Source organism: Heloderma suspectum, chromosome 6, assembly GCF_057233095.1.
Source record: "Heloderma suspectum isolate Gila_16-S chromosome 6, 16-S_ref, whole genome shotgun sequence".
Lineage (NCBI taxonomy): Eukaryota > Metazoa > Chordata > Lepidosauria > Squamata > Helodermatidae > Heloderma > Heloderma suspectum.
Window position 1 is genome coordinate 57,331,638 of NC_139463.1, and position 18,128 is coordinate 57,349,765.

General features: G+C 45.6%; 1 protein-coding gene across 2 annotated transcripts in view; it reads left to right on the forward strand.

The window, feature by feature from the left end:
* GRB7 (growth factor receptor bound protein 7) overlaps positions 1–18,128 on the forward strand; it is an 81,410-nt gene that overhangs the window by 10,599 nt on the left and 52,683 nt on the right. The window contains exon 1 of one of the 2 annotated variants that reach the window (XM_084804516.1): positions 7,181–7,270. The exons of the other annotated variant lie outside the window; for it this stretch is intronic. The gene's annotated coding sequence lies outside the window, so the exon portion shown is untranslated. Of the gene's footprint in view, positions 1–7,180; positions 7,271–18,128 lie in introns of those variants that run through there. 2 annotated transcript variants of the gene reach the window in all.

Sequence of the window (18,128 nt, forward strand, 5' to 3'; positions counted from 1 at the left end):
ACACTTGGAATCTACATATTTCCGGGTCAGGTAGGCGGAGTAGAACCTGGCAGGGTCATCAACCCGGCAAGGGCTGCTCAGCCAATAAGAGATGTTTGTTTCCTGCCCCTGTCCAGTCGTCGTCCCCCCGCTACTAAATTATTATGAATAGAAAGTATCTAATTCACAATTCTGAAGGCTAGAAACAGCGCTGTAGCACTTTTATGAATGATAAAAGGCAGGCTAGATACTCCCCATGAGATCACCCCATCAGCACAAATAAGCCCCATTCCAGCAAACAGGGAGTGATAGCTCCAATCACCCTTTCCCCTTCTCTGGCCACTTCTCCCTGCTTGCAGTGACAGGCTTCTCTGTTCCCGTGATCCCAATACCGTGGTAGATCGCTACTGCGATAAAGCCCTAGTGCGCATTTGTTTAATGCCCAAGGAAATAATATAAGCTCCCCGTTTGCTCACTTTTCCCTGAAGAAGCCAAAATCCTAGATTATCCAATGCAATATCCAAAGGCTCCCCGTGAGAGCACCCCACCACTCCATTTCACCCCATTCCAGCAAACTGTCACAGAGTTATAGCTTCCAAACTGTTTTACTGCAAGCATCAGAGAAGCAAAGTAACGCCAACATCAGAGAAGTGTGTAATAATGGCTCTCAATGGGGAAATGGAGGCTAGTTAGTCCCATTGGCAAAAAAAGTGCAGCACGAGTCTGAAGGCTCGAAAGAGTGCAATAGCATTTTGATGAGCTGGAAAGGCAGGCTAGTTACTCTAGTTACCCTAGCTGTTCTCCCTGGGGATAGTAGTGCCACTGGGGAAAATAAGTGAATGGGCGCCCCCAGGAGTTAATGTGGAGGAATGCGGCACACTGCAGTGGAACCACCTGAGAGCCACTTTAACTGAAAATAAGGGAGTAAATAACTTTCTGATAATGAGGCTTTTCAAGCTGGAAGCTGCTGGTTGGCAGCGCACTGGCCACGATGCCATATGTTGCGAACAACCTCAAAATGCTCCCAATCCGCAGGAAATTCCCCCTGAAGACAGCCCCCAGGATATTTCCATAGAAAAGCAGTATTTATATCATCCTTCATCAGAAACTGATTCCTGGGCAGTTGACAATAACACAGACATTTAAAAATGTGGCCAGGTGAATAAAATAGTTTTTACATAGAGGGTAGTAACATTGGTACCAGGCAGGCTTCTCTGGGGAGCTAATCAGTGGGACTTAAAAGTTCTTACCTTTGGCAGGATTGTGTCCTTTTTGTTTACGATTAATTAATATAGTAACGGTCAATATCAACTGTAAAGGATGTTCTCGTTTGGGTGTTGTAGGGATGGGTTGTGGTGTTAGGAACACACACTCTGCGGGGACTTGACCTGAGAGCTGCAGTGAGCAAAAGAAGGTGTTTCATTTCTGGGGAACTTCGACACCATAGTCTTCCTGCACAATCGGGGGTTGTGGGTGGGAAATGTCTCAAACAGCATGTTATCTTTGGTATAAACATTGGCACAAACACCCATTGTACGTAGTTAAACTATGGAATTTGCCACCAAACAATGTGAAGATGGCCACCTACTTAGATGGCTTTAAAGGGGGATTAGACAAATTCATGGAGGATCAGGCTATCAATGGCTGCTAGTGAGATGGCGATCTAGAATGAGAGGCAGCATTGCCCTCATGTTCTGCTTGCTGTCAGGGTTGCCTCTGAGCACAGAGTGGCAGAGCAGTTCAGATTCTGAGGAACAGCTGCAAAACGTGGAGGAGGAACTTTCCCAGGCTTCAGAGGTACAACTGGACGGAGAGGGCCCCCCTTCTCACATCCCTGTGATAGATAACAAACGGGGTAGCGGGGACAGGAGAACTTGAACTTGTAGACACCAGGCGCAGATGCAGACACAAGCGGGAGACGGCAGGGGCAGAGCTTAGGGGGTCTGCCTGATTGGCTCGGCGTCAACAGCTGCGTCTGGAGTTGTCACGGGAGAGAGGGAGATCTTCCCACCCCTTAAATTAGGATAGTTTGCCACCTTTTCCCAAAGGGTGGCCAGCTTTCATAGCTTCCCTTTGAACTCCTTGAAGGCTTTTCCTTTGTAGTCTGGAAGTCACTAGCAATTTGTATCTGTATACCTCATTAGAGTAAATGGATTAAAGACATGGAATAAAAGCCTCTTGTCTGTGTTTTGATTTGGCTTTTGAAGTTCTCAGCAGGGCAAAAAGGGAATCTTGACACTTGCAGGCTTCCCATAGGCATCTGGTTGGTCAGTGTGGGAACAGGATGCCTGACTAGACGGGCTTTGGTGGGATCCAGCAAGGCTCTTATACGTTACAGATCCACCAGAAGCAAGCAGAGTTAGGCCCTTCTGTAGGGCTTTGAAAACAAGTGCCCGATTGCCGCACTGGATCTGTATACTACTTCTGCTTGGAAGCCAGTGTGGTGAAGGGGATAAAGAGTCACACGTGGCTGGGGAGATTTTGTTGTTGTTCAGTCGTGTCCGACTCTTCGTGACCCCATGGACCATAGCACGCCAGGCCTTCCTGTCCTGCGCTCTCTCCCGGAGCGTGCTCAAGTTCATATTCATTGCATTGGTGATGCTATCTAGCCATCTCATCCTCTGCCGTCCCCTCCTCCTTTTGCCTTCAGACTTTCCCAGCATCAGGGTCTTTTCCAGAGAGTTTTCTCTTCGCATTAGGTGGCCAAAATAGTTGAGCTTCAGCTTCAGTATCTGTCCTTCCAATGAGCACTCAGGGTTGATGTCCTTTAGGATTGACTGATTTGACCTCCTTGCAGTCCAGGGGACTCGTAAGAGTCTTCTCCAGCACCACAGTTCGAAAGCATCGATTCTTCGGCGCTCAGCCTTCCTTATAGTCCATCTCTCACAGCCATACATTACTACTGGGAAAACCATAGCTTTGATTAGACGGACCTTTGTCGGCAAGGTGATATCTCTGCTTCTTACTATGCTGTCTAGGTTTGCCATAGCTTTCCTCCCAAGGAGCAAGCGTCTTTTAATGTCATGGCTACAGTCACCGTCTGCGGTGATCTTGGAGCCCAAGAAAGTAAAATCTGTCACTGCTGCCATTTCTTCCCCTTCTATATGCCAGGAAGTGATAGGGCCAGATGCCATGATCTTAGTTTTCTTAATATTGAGTTTCAAACCAGCTTTTGCACTCTCCTCTTTCACCCTCAACAAGAGGCTCTTGAGATCCTCTTCGCTTTCTGCCATTAGGGTGGTATCGTCTGCATATCGGAGGTTGTTGATAATTCTCCCAGCAATCTTAATTCCGACCTCTGATTCATCCAACCCGGCATTTCTCATGATGTACTCTGCATATTAGTTAAATAAGCAGGGTGACAATATGCAGCCTTGTCATACTCCTTTCCCAATTTTGAACCACTCAGTTGTTCCATGTCTGGTTCTTACTGTTGCTTCTTGACCCTCGTACAGGTTTCTCAGGAGACAGGTAAGGTGGTCTGGTACTCCCATCACTTTAAGAATTTGCCACAGTTTGTTGTGATCCACACAATCAAAGGCTTTAGCATAGTCAATGAAGCAGAAATAGACATTTTTCTGGAATTCTCTTGCTTTCTCCATGATGCAGCGAATGTTGGCGATTTGATCTCTAGTTCCTTTGCCTCTTCGAAACCCAGCTTGTACTTCTGGTAGTTCTCGGTTCGCATACTGCTGAAGCCTAGCTTATAGGATTTTGAGCATCACCTTGCTGGCATGTGAAATGAGCGCAATTGTGCGGTAGTTTGAACACTCTTTGGCGTTGCCCTTCTTTGGAATTGGAATGTAAACTGACCTTTTCCAGTCTTGCAGCCATTGTTGAGTGTTCCAAATTTGCTGGCATATTGAATGCAGCACTTTAACAGCATCATCTTTTAGGATTTTAAATAGCTCAGCTGGAATACTGTCATCTCCGCTAGCTTTGTTGTTACTAATGCTTCCTAAGGCCCACTTGACTTCACTCTCGAGGATGTCCGGCTCAAGTTCAGTGGCCGCACTATCATGGCTATCAGGGACATTAAGATCTTTCCTGTATAGTTCTTCTGTGTATTCTTTCCACCTCTTCTTAATCTCATCTGCTTCTGTTAGGTCCCTGCCTTCTTTGTCCTTTATCATGCCCGTCTTTGCACAAAACGTTCCCTTGAGATCTCCGATTTTCTTGAAGAGATCTCTAGTCTTTCCCATTCTGTTGTTTTCCTCGATTTCTTTGCATTGTTCATTTAGGAAGGCCTTCTTGTCTCTCCTTGCTATTCTCTGGAACTCTGCATTCAGTTGGATATATCTTCCCCTTTCTCCCTTGCTTTTCGCTTCCCTTCTTTCCTCAGCTACTTGTAAAGCCTCATCAGACAGCCACTTGGCTTTCTTGCATTTCTTTTTCTTTGGGATGGATTTCGTTGCTGCCTCCTGAACAATGTTACGGACCTCCGTCCATAGTTCCTCAGGCACTCTGTCTATCAGGTCTAATCCCTGAAATCTATTCCTCACCTCCACTGTATATTCATCAGGGATATGATTTAGGTCATACCTGAACGGTTTAGTGGTTTTCCCGACGTTCTTCAATTTAAGCCGAAATTTTGCAAGAAGCAGCTCATGATCTGAGCCACAGTCAGCTCCAGGTCTTGTTTTTACTGACTGTATGGAGCTTCTCCATCTTTGGCTGCAAAGGACATAATCAATCTGATTTCGATATTGACCATCTGGTGATGTCCATGTGTAGAGTCGTCTCTTGTGCTGTTTGTTGGAAAAGAGTGTTTGCTATGATCAGCGTGTTCTCTTGGCAAAACTCTATTAACTTTTGTCCTGCTTCATTTTGTACACCAAGGCCATGCCTGCCTGTTATCCCGGTGATTTCTTGACTTCCTACTTTAGCATTCCAATCCCCTATGATGAAGAGGACATCTTTTTTTGGTGTTAGTTCTAGAAGGTGTTGTAGGTCTTCATAGAACCGATCAACCTCAGCTTCTTCGGCATCAGTGGTTGGGGCATAGACTTGAATTACTGTGATGTTGAATGGTTTGCCTTGGATTCGTACTGAGATCATTCTATCATTTTTAAGATTGTACCCCAGTACTGCTTTTCCCACCCTTTTGTTGACTATGAGTGCTACTCCATTTCTTCTAAGGGATTCTTGCCCACAATAGTAGATATGATGGTCACCTGAATTAAATTCGCCCATGCCTGTCCATTTTAGTTCGCTGGTTCCCAAGGTGTCGATGTTCATTCTTGCCATCTCATGTTTGACCACCTCCAGCTTACCTTGATTCATTGATCTGACATTCCAGGTTCCTAAACAATATTTTTCTTTACAGCATCGGATTTTCTTTTCACCACCAGACACATCGGCAGCTGAGTGTCCTTTCGGCTTTGGCCCAGCCGCTTCACTCTTTCTGGCGCTACTTGGAAATATCCTCTGCTCTTCCCTAGTAGTATATTGGACACCTTCCGACCTGAGGGGCTCATCTTCCGGCATCATATCTTTTAGCCTTGTGATACGTTCCATGGGGTTTTCTTGGCAAGAATACTGGAGTGGGTTGCCATTTCCTTCTTCAGGGCTGGGGAGATAACCAGTTTCAAATCCCTGCTCAGTCCAGAAATTCACTGAATGGTCTGGGGCAAGCTATGATCAAGTCAGTGTAGTCTGCTGCACAGGGTGACTGTGCAAAAAATGAGATTATGCAGAGCATTTCAGAACTCAGCTTGGACTGGGGATGGGAGAACAAATCCTTAAATAAAAAGAAATAGTAAATAGGGGATATGCTAAAGCACTGGTTTCCAAACTGTGCCCTGGGGCATCCTATGGTTCTTTGAAAGCTTCAGTGAGATCAGTAATGACTGACAGGCTTTCCTTAAGGGCAGTTTGCTCACCACTCAAAGAATTGGGAGCTGCTTCTAGAACAAGGGTGGGAAACCTATGGCCTTCTAGCTGCTGTTTGGAGTCCAACTCCCATGGTCAGGGGTTTGTAATCTGACAGCGTATGGATGGCCACAAGTTCGCCACCCCTGCTCTAGAATGCACTCTCCGTTAGTGAGAGCCAGTGTGGTGTAGTGGCTAGAGTTTTGGACTGGGAGCCGGGAGATCCGGGTTCTAGTCCCCACTCGGCCATGGAAACTCACTGGGTGACTTTGGGGCAGTCACGGAGTCTCAGCCCAACCTACCTCACAGGGTTGTTTTTGTGAGGATAAAGTGGAGAGGTGGAGGATTATGTACATCGCCTTGGGTTCCTTAAAGATGGGAAAAGGCGTAATATAAATGTAATAAATAAATAAATATTGAGGGGTGATAGTGAGACCCGAAATAGGCCAAGAGTCTGTCTTAGTACATCCCCCCCGCCCCCAGATCCTTTGCAGCCTGTAGGGATTCGGTAGAAATGTACAGGGCATTCGATGGCCTTGTAGGCCCCGTCCAACCCTACTATTCTGTGATTCTCAGCAGACTGCTCAGTGAAGACAGGGTTCCCTGCTAGTAGAAGGGTTGAAAGCCACTATAAGAGAAGGCCTCGGTGGAGACTCTTGCCTGATTCTCACATGGGAAGTAAACCTGTGTCGGCTGTGCTATTTCTAGGCTCACACGATTAAAAAAAACACCCTCAACATAAAAAGCAAAACAAAACAACATGCAAGCATTTCCTTCACATCGAACCCTTTCCCCTGACGTTTAGTTGTCTAGGTTGCAGGGAACTTTTTTTTTTCCTCCTCTCCAGTCATGCGTCCCATGTGCAGACTGAAGCGGTAGGTCCAACATGGGCACGTTTGTGCAAGCTGTCCCCATAGAAGGTTATGATCAAGGTGTGGGTCCAGCAGGCCAGCCAGAACTGTGGGCTTTCATTCTCCGGCCTCCACTCCACTCCCCGCCCCATCTCTTCTCTCCCGAAGCTGTCAAGTCTGGTTCCGTCAGGCTTACGAGTAACGCCGGATGCCCTTTCCTTGCTAGCCGGAATACTGCCATGCCTTGATCTTTAGGGAAAGAAAGAAAGAGGGGAAGGAGAAATGATGGAGCGGGGAGGGGGAGTTAGGGAAAGTTCAATGCCAGACTCTGCGCAATAGGCCAGAGGAGGAGGGAACTTGGCGCCGTCATGCACCTGCTGCAACACCTTTGGCTCATCCTGGTCCGTGTGTGTGTGTGTGTGCGCGCGCGTGTGTGTGTTTTGACCGGCTATGATGTCACGAGGAGGCGTGGCCACTTTGGAGGCAGGTAGATAAAGGATTCAAACTAAACAGGATCCCCCAGTTCTGAGTCTTGAGGCCGCGGTGGAAACACGACTCACCTGGGCCAGGTAAGCTGACGCAGGCGCGCTCTCGCCCGCCTCCCTCCCTCTCCCCGGGCTGGTTTTGCTGCTCTTCCTCCTCCTCAGACCGGGGGTCAGGAAGGGTCACGCTGAGGATAAAAACTGGGGGGCTGATCGGAGAGATCTACAGCCTGGTCCCTGGTATATTTACTCGGAAGGAAGCCCCGCTGTGTTCAGTGGAGCTTGCTCCCAGGTGTGTTTGGATACAACTGCAGCCCAGTATAAAGTCTGGAATTCTGAGATTTACGATACTTCCTTTTTGTTCCTGCCTGGTCTGTTTTAGATCCCCGGACCTTACCTACGCCTTTTCTCATATTAGTTTTGAAGCTGATCCCCCCGCCCCCCGCCCCAATGTTTCTGGTAACTTTCTTCTGGGTTGGGTTTTTTTTTTGGGGGGGGGAATACATATATTTTGAGTTTGAAAACAATGTATTTTTCTTTACACACCTCCTACCATTTGTTTCCGATTATTCATGAAGAGTTGAGTCTGGTTTTGCTGCATTCTTATTTGCACCCTTAAAGCAGAGATGAAAAGAGGAGAAGCTGGACAAAAGAAAATGACCGGGAACTTGTGATTCAGGGTAGTCTGTTTCAGCGTTTGGGCTTTTTATTTTTTGAAGACCCATAATGGAGGGGGAGGTGGGAAAAATATTGAGCATGACTGCAAGGTGGACAATGGACATAATTGCCAGGTCAGCAACTAGTTTTACGAGGAGGGCCACTTATAGACAAGTTAATGGATGAGGGCATTTGCCATGAGAGTTGAATGGAACCTCCAGGTACAGAGGCAGTGTACCTCTGAGTACTAGTTGCAGCAGAAGAGGACTACTGCCTTTGTGCCCTCTTTCTGGATTTCCTGGAGGCATCTGGCTCTCCACAGATTGACCCCTGGTCTGTTCAAGCAGAGCTTTTCTGATAAGGTGATGGTGGGTGGCAGGGCCAGGGTCCTGTCTCATCCCCAAAAGGGGGCTGCTGTTTGGTCCCATGGCTGCAGAAGATGCTGTAACCTAAAAATAGATACACTTGCTTCTGAATGGGCAACTGGGAAGTGGATAGTAGCCTTCATGGGTCTGGATTTGGCCACGAAGCCACCTAGCATAACTTAAACATCTCTTTTTCTGTGTGTGAGTGTGTGCATCCATTGAACTAGACAGCATACATGGCGATAAATAAGATTCCCTGTTTGGATGCATACTCCAGATAATTTGATGACCGCTAGCAACACTTCCCTACTCTCTTGTAGCCATTGGCAGAATTCATGCTTGCAGGATCTGCTTTGTTTTGTTACTACGAATCTGAGGCCCACCAACAGGGCCCAGTGCAAAATAGTGACTCAGGGGGCAGAGCCAGTTGCCTACTGCATCCCATAAAATGGAATGGCCTGCATATGCAACTGTAAATCTGCATCCAAACTACTATAGCTCATCCTGATTTAGAGAAGAAGGTTTTAGTTGTTAAACAGTTGGGTTGGAAACCCTTCCCAATCTACTGGAAACTGATTAGCCGTTTCCAGCTTATAAGTGAATGGGGAGTGTCACTTCACATTCATGAACTGGTAGGGAGTAGCTATGATCTTCATCAATCAATCTGGAACAAGGGTATCTGATTTTGCATAGAAGGTGCAGCCCGGAAGTGGTTCACGGAAAAGGGGAACAGACTACCGGAGCTGGGCTTCCTTTGTTTATCACCGTGGGTGGCGGAGCGTGTGACAAACTCTCCGCAATTTATATATAGGGTGAGATACAATTTCAGTTCTGTTCCAAGTTTGTCTGCTGGCATAGCAAAGGTGCCATGGCTCGGGCTTGGCTGCAGGTTGTACCCTGTATTCCGAGGATCCTGCTTCTTAGGCCTAACGAAGCATTACGCACAGACACACGTAGCAAAACTGCACCTGCTTTTTTTTCTTTTTCTTTTTAGAGAAAAGCCGTAGTTGGAGAGGGGTGATTTTCAAGCTGCATTTTTCACTGCAGATCCCCTTGCCAAAATACTCCTTCCTCTCCAAACACATGTAGGGATGCTAGTTTTCAGGATATAGCCAAAGTATCAGGATTGTTGTTGTTGTTTAGCTTTGTCCAGGCCCTAGACTCCAGGAGATGGAGTTAAATTTCAGAGTGAGAAGCCGAAAATAAGGATGGAGGCAAGCTATCTCCTACAGAGCCCATTTGAAATTTTAAACCCCCTCCTCCTCCCAAAATATACTTCCAGTCTCACTATCTTTCTCTTTCTGTAGGAGAGAGTCAGTGCAAGAGAGACAGACAGGCATACTACCTTTTTGAGACATTTGGGAAGAGGACAATCATCCCGCCTTGGAGAACAGTTCGAAGGAGCATCGAGTGGGCTTTTTAATCAAACAAATCACCAAGTGCTTTTAGGCTCTGCCCCCACTCTAAAAGGCAGCGTGCACACCCCTCCCCTGAGCTCGCAGGGCTCCAAGGACTTAATTTTGAGAGGCCTGAGAACCCTAAACAAGTTTACCCTCGCAAATATATGCTTTTAATCCTGTTGTGGAAAAGGGGTAAGGGAGGCATGACTTGGATGGAGCACAGAAGCAGCAAGGAGCAGCAGAGTTATTTGTTCCATCCCAAGCTACCACTTCTCTGTTCCAAATCTCCTCCCCCCGGGGTGGCTTATTTCTCCTCACTCTCTTTTCTTAAAGGCTTTTGGTATGTTGTTACACACATTTATTTCCGCCATGCTTTATCCTTTAGGATAGAACTACATGTTCCTTTGGCAAGTGTTTATTCCCGGAGCAGTGTTTGTTTGTTTGTTTAAAGTTTTTCTAGTTTTCTGCTTTTCAAAGCCGTGCCCTCACAAGTGGCCCACATAACAGTACATTCACCAAACCAAATTTGCACTCACAAGTATTTGAAAGCAATTCTAAGTTACAAAGACCAACTGCAATCTTGGAAGAAGGCAGCGTGCAGAACAGTTTTCCAACAGCTGAGGGGCCACAGCTGAGAAGGCCCTGTGTCTTGTGCCAGACAACCTGATAGATCTTACTATCGGACATGTGAGTAAGGCCTCTGATGCAGATCCTGATGTGCGGAGGGGATCATATGGGTGAAGGCAGTCCTTTAGATAACCTGGTCCCATTTAGGACTTTCAAAATTTGAAAAAAAGAATTTGAATTGGGCCCCAAATGCAATGCTGCCAGATTGGTGTTACATGTTCTGATTTTTTGGTCCGCACTAGAAAGTGGGCGGCTGCATTTTGCACCCGTTGAAGTTTCCGAACTGCCGTCGGAGGCAGCCCTATGTAAGATGCATTAGAAGAAGTCCATCTTGGAGGTAATGAGTGCATGGCTAATTGTAGCCAAGTCTTACCATTCTATATAGGGCTGCAGCTGGCATAGCAGGCTTAGCTGGTAAAAGGTACTCTTTGCTACCGTGCCTCCCGAAACAGTGGTGAGACCGGAAGCATTCCTACCCTGCAGACCTGGTCCTTCAAAGGCAGGCCTTTGATTTGAATTTGTTTGCCAAAGTCACCCCAAACGAGTGGTAGGGGAGGCATTTGTAGAGGAGAATCCTCTGATGGGAGGACACTGCTGGGCTCTTTCCATCCCTGCAAATGCCCCCTCCCAGCAAATGCCCCCTCCCAGCTGTTTGTCATCTGGATTGGCTTATTTCCAAACTTAGAGACAACATGTGAAAAAATTGACCAAAAAGGGCGGGGGGGGAACATTTACAGGAGAAAGTTTAAGAATCCCCTTGCCAACTGCAAATCCTCCCCTCCCCTACCTACAGTAGCACTCTGGGGCAAAGTGGACTTGCTTTGCTCCTCAACACATGGTCCTTCCCTTAATCCCAGATGTGTGGGGACCAGTTTCGTTCCGTGATGAGGGAAATGTACAGACTCTGAGGTATTTTCTTCTACATTTTGACTAAATGTTGCTGCCAGGATCCAGCCTGTGGATTGCCAGTTGGCCTTTGGCCAATTTTAGAAGGACATGACTTGATGGCTTGGGAAAGGGACAGAGCGAGTGTTCAGTTAATAAAAACCCAGGTGGAACCCAACTCCTGCCGTCAACTTTAATTAGTTAAGACTGAGTGTGGGGCAGACTGAACTGAAGTCAGCAAGGGCCGCTAGACAAAGGAATCCCTTCTTTCTGAAGGCTTCCTGGTTGGTTGGCCTCAGCCATGGCCTTGTAAGCTGTCTGTCATTTCTGGAGCCGTGGTGGGGTAGGGTTAACCTTTAAACATATTAACTGAAGCATTGCCTTGGAAAAACAACTGGATTCTTCTCCAGGGGTAAAAGGGAGCAAAATTTGCCAACCTGTAAAAATGCCATTTGGATCAGCTCCGCTTCACTTTATTTGATGGATTTTCAAATCATTGGCAAAAGTAGGTAGAAAGATTATGGCTTTTGATGCATAAGGTCCCCATTTCAAACCCCAGCACCTTCAATTAAAGGATACAGTCTGCCGAGCAGAGTTGACAGTACTGGTCTACATGGACCAATGGGTTGACTTCGTATAAGGCAGCTCCATATAGAGTAAGGCCTACTGCCTAGAAAGGTAGCATTTTTATTCTAGGTCTAGGCGGAGTATATCACTCTGCATCAAACGAAGGCATTTTGCAGCAGAATTCAGGGATTCTGAATTCACTTTGTTCGCTACAGGTGCAGAATGTTAGTACACAGAGCCTCCTTTAAGCAGCAGTTACTTTTTATCATATTGACCAACACTATGAAGTAATAGGTCTCTGTCATTTCCACTTTCCAAATGGGACTTTGAGGGAGAATGACTTTCTTTACACCATCTAGTGACCTCATGGCTGGGCTGGAATTTTAAATCAGATCTTTCAGGTCCAAGTGCAGTTCTCTCTCCAATGCGCCACACCGGCTCTCTGTTGACTGGTGTGTGCAAAAAGCGAAGCCCCAGCGGCCATGCTTACCTGGAAACTGCACCATCTGCCCTGAAGGAAGCCCTGTTTCTTCATCCAAGTAGTGTTTGAGGTGGCTGTGATAGTAACTCAGTGGTGAGGCTCTCCGGAGGTGTTCTCTTCTGGAGATGCTCTCTTCTTTGTTTCCGTTTTCCATCACCATCAGTTTTATTTTGAAAGCACTTTACACATTATGAACCACTGTACAAAACTCATTTAAAAAAGCATGGGTCTCACCTGCGGATTTACAATCTAAAAGTGACGGTCACACAGGAGATCAAATGAGATGGAGTGGGAAAATGGGGACAGTTTTTCCTTTTCAGTGTTTACTTTTATCCTCTTAATTCCCAAGAGCATCCAGTTTTAATTAATATTACATTACATCTCTGTAATCATGGTTGTTAAATGCCAAATCCAAACAGGAAACTGTTTCAGCACTTCTAGAAGAGATTCAACCCTGGAATTTAATGGGCCTCTTGGAGCAGATTGCTGCACAATTATGTGGCAGCCACGAAAACTCATCTCTGTGTGCTGTTCCTGTTTGAGCTAGACAAATGGATGGCCCAGTCGAGAGAGTTAAATTTATACCCCACCTTTCCATATAAAAATGACCAAGCCAGTTAACAATAAAATCCACAATTAAAAAAATCCTAAACCGCATAACAAACATAATAAAACTATCTAAAAATCAGATAAGAGCATATAAAAATGGCAGCCAAGTAAAAACATTATGTTTAATTTCCTAAATCTAACAATATGTATCAGGATTCTAATCACAGGTATTGCACACTTTCTCAAAGGAACTCCAGGTGACATAAATGGCACGTCCCCATTGTATCTTCATAACTAAACTCTAGGGCTGCAATCCAATCCCCACCTACCTGGGAGTAAGCCCACTGAACTTAATGGGAACCTGAGTGGACGTGTATAGGATTGTGTTTACATGGGATTGAGTCCGGTTGTTCAAAATGGGGCTTATCTCTGAGTAGACACATATATAGGATTTGCACTGTATGTAAATGAAGGGATCGGTTTCAGCAACAATGCAGATTGCTTGTTAATTTATCAAATTTGATATTAGAAAATTCAAAATAACACTCCCAAGTGTAAGAAACCCTACAACACTGCACTAGACCAGTTACCGATGGTACAATTATGCCAAATAATTTTGTTTTCAAAACAGCCATATAACTTGTTAACGGTAAATTTTTCAGGAACAACAATATCATGTGTATGTGACAGTCTATGGACCCCCAGTGTAATTCCATTTCGATTATGAAAAGTCTTCCTCAGGTCCTCCTGTAGGCATAACATGTGCCAGTGACAATTTATAGGGACTGATAATGTTGGGAAATAGTTTCACTTTCCTGAGTGGCTAAATTCTTTCAGTGGTCTACCCGTCGGTAAAGGCAAAATAGCCACTAAGCTCGTGGGTTAAGGGTGGGGTAATCCCTCTGATTTTTCCATCTCACCCTTCCCAGTGTGTCACAACTGCTGTGGTGGTGTCTGTTGTTTGTTTGGTGACTGGTTGTGGGAGTATCTACACATTGGGAAGGATGAGCTGGAAAAAGCAGAAGGATTTATTTATTGTGAATTAAATTAATACATAGTTTTTATACCTATATGAACGGAATATTAATATTAATATTATTATTATATTTATTTATATCCCGCCTTTTTCCCAATATTGGGACTCAAGGCGGCTTTACAACATTAAAACTTGTACAGTTAAAACTTATAAATAGAAGTATACAAAAGTTAAAAATATAATTAAATCATCAACAGTATTAAAATTGTATAAAATATCAAAATGATAAAAGACAACAAGAAATATAGCCATAGTATCCATCCATCATATTCTCACAGGTCCAGGCAAGAGAAAAGCCCAAGGTAAAGCCCAGTTTGCTTGTCACCATCATGTTACTGAGAACCTGAAACATAAATTACCCAACTATGCTGAGAATCTGGTCTACTCATTCTTATGGTATAATTACAACAGACACATTTTTACATCATATATACATAGATATACTTTTAAAATAAAAATTTTAAAGGGAAAGGGCTGTCCTGGAATGCCGGGCTGTCCTGGAATGCCAGGCTCTCACCAAGGAGACATCTGAATGGTTTAAGGTTGTATCGAATAGTAGCTGGGAAACAGGCAAATAGAGAATCTCTTCAAGGCAAACGAGCAAAAGGCCCCAGAGTCTACGGCGATCCTTTTAATGGACAATGCAGATGCGTTATATCTTTGGATGTTCTCCTGCTCCTTGCACTCACATGCTTAATCACTATGGGAATGAGATGTGGCATTCCATATAGGTTACATGGAGTGTGTGTGTGTGTGTGTGTGTGTGTATATATATATATATATATATATATATATATTCTATATAGGTTTCATGACTGGCTGGGATTAATCTCTGGTTGAAGGGAACCCTTAAAACATTTTGCTTGGGAGATCAAGTAGTGAACTGTGCAGTCTGGATGACGTGTGCCTGCCCTCCCCACATTTTACTCTTTTTGAAAGGATGTCTTCGACTCGGGCACCACAGACGAGCATTCTCAATGGCTTTTCTTTATCTCGTGTCCTGAGCAATTAGCAATCCCCTGGAACATTGGCATGAGACATACCTCCGGTGGAGGCAGCTGACCCGAGATGCGATGTGCACTGGGAAGGAAAACGCGCCACATCCGCCAGGCACGCACAGAAGAGAGATCACAAATAATAAATGACTGATTAAACCTCAGAATCAATGGTCAACTTTATTTTTTATACCAAAAATTTGAAGAGCGGCTTCTTGCAGGCCTCTTGGTGCCCCGTGCCCCATATATGTTTATACAGATTTTGAGTGTTTGATCCAGACTTGCAAATATATCCACAAATGTTAGTGGCCAACCGATGTTTGTAACCAGCCCGCGCATCCACACATATGTTAGTAAGGTATGTCCTAGACAAAAGAAGAAAGTACCAAGTTTTGTCAAGTTCCTCTGCCTGGTAAGGAGCCAGGCCAGTGTCTGTTTTGAAGCCCAGCCTGGCCACGAAGTGAGGCAGGGTTGAGGGAGGCTTGGAAAAGCGTTGCAGCCACAGTGCCTCTGCAATACAGAGGCTTAGCTGGCAAGCCATTTTTGCCTATGTTTCATTCCCAGGGATGCTGTCCCTGGCAACTTTCCTGTGCATGTGGCAACTGTTTATCTTCCAAGTGTGATAGTTGTGTGGTGTTGTAGATGAAGACATGCAACCCAGTCCTCTCTGGGAGTAAATTGCACTGGTTTCAGTGAGACTTCCTTCCAAGCAGGCATGTTTACAATTGCAGCCTTAGGCTTGCTTTTGGATGAAAGCTTATCTTGCAATGAATTAATTATTTTTTCGAAGTGCCAAAGGGCTCTTGGAGTATATCTACACTGCAAAAATATATTGATTTTATGCCACTTTAACGGCCATAGCTTCTTCCCAAGAAGCCTGGGAGTTGTAGTTTGGTGAGGCTGTTGAATATTTTCTGTTAGAGAACCCTGTCTCCCTCCTCACAGAACTATGGATCCCTTGGGAGAGGCACTTGCTATTAAACCAGTTTAGGTCTGTCCTTAATATGCCCTTGGTTTTGTTTTCTGCCATGGCCTGACACAGCTGCCCCCTTCCAACCTCAAGGAACATCTTTTAAAAATCTGTGTTTGCAGGACTAGGCTGGTTACCTTGCTACATCTACTGCCTTTCAGACAAAAGCAGGAAGTTTCCAATGTTATGTTAATTAGGTTACAGGTAGTTAGGCTGGTAGTGATAGGATTCAAGCTACAGATGAAGCCAGCTGCCTCTGGAGATGAAGCCAGCCCCAAGAAATGGAGTACCCTCACCTTTTGGAATACCCTTACCGAGAGGTGTAACTGCGTGGTGAGAACTTCCATCCTGCATCTTCCTCTCCCATCTAGGAAGTCAGTTAGATACGAGCAAAGGGCTGGATGCGCCTGAACTCGGAAGCTAAGCAGCGTCAGCCCTGGTTAGTACTTGGATGGGAGACGAGACCGCCTGGGAATCAGGCTTCCTGCATTGAGCAGGGGGTTGGACTCGATGGTCTTGTAGGCCCCTTCCAATTCTCTGATTCTATGAATTCTTGCTAGGGCTGGTATCTTGCATGCGCATCCTATCTTGCATGCACATCGCTTGATCTCTTATCACCGGATTACTGAATGTGTGAACTGCCTCCTTTGAATTTGAGTTTTGAGAACTGCGTTTGAGTTGACGTAGGGTGATAAGAAAGTTCCATCAGTTGAATCTTACCTGTTTTCACAAATGGAAATCATCGCTGCTCAGCGAGTGATGGCCATGCTGGTGCAAACTGGGCCTTTCAGAAATCAAGCTTGTGGTGTCCCTTGGGTAGCTTGCCTGATGGACTGTGGGCTGAGTGCAGCATCCGCAGCCTCCGAAGTAGTGCAGCGCCCCTCCAGAGTGGCAAACAGGAGGGCGGCTCCGTCGGGGGCGTGGAGTCCTGGCAATCGTGTGGACTGTTGACCCTACAAAAGAGGGATCGGAAGAGAGGATGAGGTAAACACCCTCCCAGACATGAATAGGAATGGCAGTTCCCAGTGATTTCAGAGGACCGTCTGCCGGACTCCTCCTGTTTGCATGCTTTTAGTATACATTCCAGGCTGTGCAAGCCAACACCACCTGGCCTGCTAGGCTCAGACTGAGATCTGCAAATGTCTTTGTTGATTTATTCTTCATCTAAATCTTTATTCTTTATCTAAATCTGACTTAATGATAGGCAGGCGACCCTTTTTTATTTAAACACGTGGCTTCTTCTCATCTTTGATGTTCCAGTGTGTATGTTTTTCAAAAGGTGAGTTCTCTCTTATTGTAGAGAGTTTTTTATTGTTTCTTTCCTACTGTTGAATAATGTTTTTGAATAGGTACTAATATTAAGAAATATTTCTTAATATTCAGAAACGTATTCTGAGTTTCTTCTTACTGAGTTTCTTAGCTCAAGTAGTGGAGGCCCAGGATTTGGAGGCTGCCTAGGAGCCTCAGGCTTTTGGAATTGCAGACATGGGCAGGTACGCTGGCTGCTCGTTATTTGTATAGAGTCATTGGTGTACATAGGAATTTAGCGAGTAACCGAGGCAAAAAGTCAGGTCCTTGTTCAAAGAAGTGTGTAGTCTAAATGTTGGCAGAGGAGGAACAGACAAGATGTGAGGACGTGGGGTAAGAATATGTGTGCATGCAGTAGGCAACCTGTTGTCCTCCAGAAGTTTTGGACTGCAACTTGCATACGTCCCAGCCAGTGTGGCTAATGGTCAGGGATGATGGGAATTGCAGTCCAAAAAATCTGAAGGGCAACAGGTTGCTTGCCCCTGCACCTGAGTATATATACTTGGGAAACACAAAACATAACTAATTGGAAAAATCAAAGCAGTAGCTTCAAGCATCTCTCTCTCTCCTCTCTACTTGAGGATTGTGCTGCATTTGCAGCTTTCATCTAATGGTAGGACTTTGACCCTCCGTGACACACTCTATCTCTCTGCCCTCTCTGAGTTGTGCTGAAACCCCTGGTGATATTTTTTCCCTTTGCTGCTGTGGAGGACTGGTGAAAGGGCAGCTGATGTGCTGGGCTCAGCTTAGCGGCTGAGCTTAGACTCGGTGTCAGGGCCCTGATGTGGCCATGACAGTATGACTTGCTCCTGTGCGTCACTGCTGGAACCCGACCCTTGCACTGCCACAGTGGCTGACTGTGGTGCTGCCGTCCCTTCCCAAGCAGCCGTACTGCAGGCTCCTATGTGCTGCCAAGAGAGAGGGAGGGAGGAAAATCATCTCCCTGGGGGTTGCAGTTAAAGGTGCTGAAAATTTGGTTCCGCTCCCTAGCCCCCCCCCCCCATATATTTACCAAGGTTCCCTAAAGAAAGAACCATAAAAATTAATCTTGATTAACTTTGTGGTGCAAAAATGAGATGCAGTCTAGATAAGGTGATACTTTTCA